Consider the following 298-nt stretch of genomic DNA (forward strand, 5'->3'; position numbering starts at 1 on the left):
AGGCGCGGAACAGCGCGAGCCCCGCAGCAGCAGCCGGCAGCGAGCCGCCGCGCCTCGCTCCCGCCCCGCCCGCAGCCCCGCGGCGCCCTCGCGAGCCTGCCCGCCGCCGCCTGCGGCTTTGCGCCCGCCCGCTGGGCGGCCCGGCCCGGCCCGGCCGCGTCGGCCGCGGGCTCTGGCACGCCGCCGCCGCCGCTCCGAGCGGCCGGGCCGCGCCGGGCGGAAGCCCCGCCCGCCCGCGGGGGCCGCGAGCGCGCCTGCGCGCCAGAGCGCGGCCGCGCCCCGCCGACCGCCTGCGCGC

This window comes from Heloderma suspectum, chromosome 9 (genome assembly GCF_057233095.1).
Source record: "Heloderma suspectum isolate Gila_16-S chromosome 9, 16-S_ref, whole genome shotgun sequence".
Taxonomy (NCBI): Eukaryota; Metazoa; Chordata; class Lepidosauria; order Squamata; family Helodermatidae; genus Heloderma; species Heloderma suspectum.